Source organism: Stegodyphus dumicola, chromosome 1 (genome assembly GCF_044657685.1).
Source record: "Stegodyphus dumicola isolate Sdum_Otavi_A_Nest chromosome 1, ASM4465768v1".
Taxonomy (NCBI): domain Eukaryota; kingdom Metazoa; phylum Arthropoda; class Arachnida; order Araneae; family Eresidae; genus Stegodyphus; species Stegodyphus dumicola.
In genome coordinates this window covers 47,196,443-47,198,470 of record NC_140768.1, presented here as the reverse complement: position 1 = coordinate 47,198,470, position 2,028 = coordinate 47,196,443, and positions in this window count along the sequence as shown.

Sequence of the window (2,028 nt, the reverse complement as noted above, 5' to 3'; positions counted from 1 at the left end):
CGGTAAAACGCGATATCGGTCGTCCAGTCGCCTGTGTCGTGTGTCTAGCGATTTCTCTCGCTGTCTGCCGCCTGTTTCTTCTGGCCTGTAAGGCAATATACCGGTCATCTGCGGGTGTGGTTCCTCGTGGACGACCACTACTAAACCCCCGGATAGCTGTTCCTGTAGTTTGAAATTGTCTCCAAAGTCGTGAAACGATGCTGTGAGCAATTTCGAACTCTGCAGCCACACTTGTCACACTGCGGCCTCCCTCCAACTACCCAATGATTCGACCTCGGGTAAAAGCATCCAGATGTCGTCTAACTGATTGATTATTCGCCATTTCTCGCTGAGGCAGCAACTCGGTGTGATTTTAACTGCTATACGGTGCGCAATCTCTTTTACAGAAATACTGATCTTACACCGATCACATGCTTTATACTCCATTACGTCTACCTGCATATCTGCGCATGTGCTACCGTACATCACCTTACTTAATCTTCTGATTGGTCTTTCTGTCCTCTCTGCCTCTTCGTTCAGCTGATATGCTAATTTTTAGACTTCATCCTTAATTTTTGCACACCAGTGTATATTCGGGTATAACAATACGATGCACTGAAAAACAAAATTAGCCCGAGTAATATTCGGGCTTGACATTTTGGAATTGCTGCGCCCTAGGTTATTTCGGGCATGACAGTTAAAAGGTTAAGCATTATACCGTCTGGGTGGCTATATAAGAACCTGTAACTTCTAAATGCCATTCTTTAATGGAATGATAATTGTAATGTCTGCACATTATAAGCAAATATTACTGATCAAATAATATCCTGTGTAACATTTTTGTTAAAAAAATCTCGCGAGTCATACTGTCATACGGTACCTCGCTGAGAAGAGAATTATTTCATTTTAAATAAAATAAAACTAAAATTATTCTTTTAATAATGAAATGAAACAACGAAATAAACAAATATGAAACAACAAGAGTTGTATATTTTTTATTACACAGCAAAAAGGAATGTCATTCAAAACAAGTTCCTTAAAAATGAAACAAAAAATAAATATAAAAAATGTCAGACAACACGAGTTGTGTATATTTTTTATTACACAGCAAAAAGGAATGTCATTCAAAACAAGTTCCTTAAAAATGAAACAAAAAATAAATATAAAAAATGTGAGACAACACGAGTTGTACATTGTTTTATTAGACAGCAAAAAGGAATGTCATTCAAAACAAGATCCAATATATTCCGGGATTCTAATGAATGTGTCCGGGAGTTCCGCAATAATAAACATATTACCTTACGCTGCAATAATAGATCATGCTTACTCACCAGTAATTTACTTGAGAACAGCTTAAAATGCTCTGAATCACTTTTCCGACTTCCGAATGTAGTTTTATATACAAGTAGTGTTTGTACAAGCATACTTAATACGTTTTCTAACCCCTTATAACGTCATATGAGAGAAATTTGCAGTTCTAAATCAGTCAGAAAAAGGAATTTGGAAAGAAAAAACTAATAAATATGGAAATGGATTTGAAAAGGAAAAAAACTAACGAATCAAAAATCTAGATTTAAACGAAGATTCCTGGAATAACGCAGTTCTAAATCAGTTAGATTTAAAAAAAGGATTAGACATTTGAAATATAATATTTGATTATACATTTTGGAAAAATACTGTCACGGAGATGAATCGATACGCAAACCACATATCAAACAATTTACATAAAAGACGAAAAATCGACGAGATTTAGTTTCTTGCACACTTACGAAACTAAAATATATTCTGCACTACGTTTAATAATGGGAAGTTAAGAAACCAAGAGTTCAAATGAACTTGTCTAAGAGCAGTTGTAAAAATTCCGATATTCATGCCGTTCGACAGATTTTTGCAAATAACTAGACAGCTGCATTTTAAAAAATAGTATTTCGGCTTACAATGCTGATAAATTATGCAAAATAAAACCTGTGATAGATTTTAATTCAAGGTAATAAATATTTTTTTTCTGTGATCAACTTGTAGTGATTATTTATCAAACCATCTTGCAAA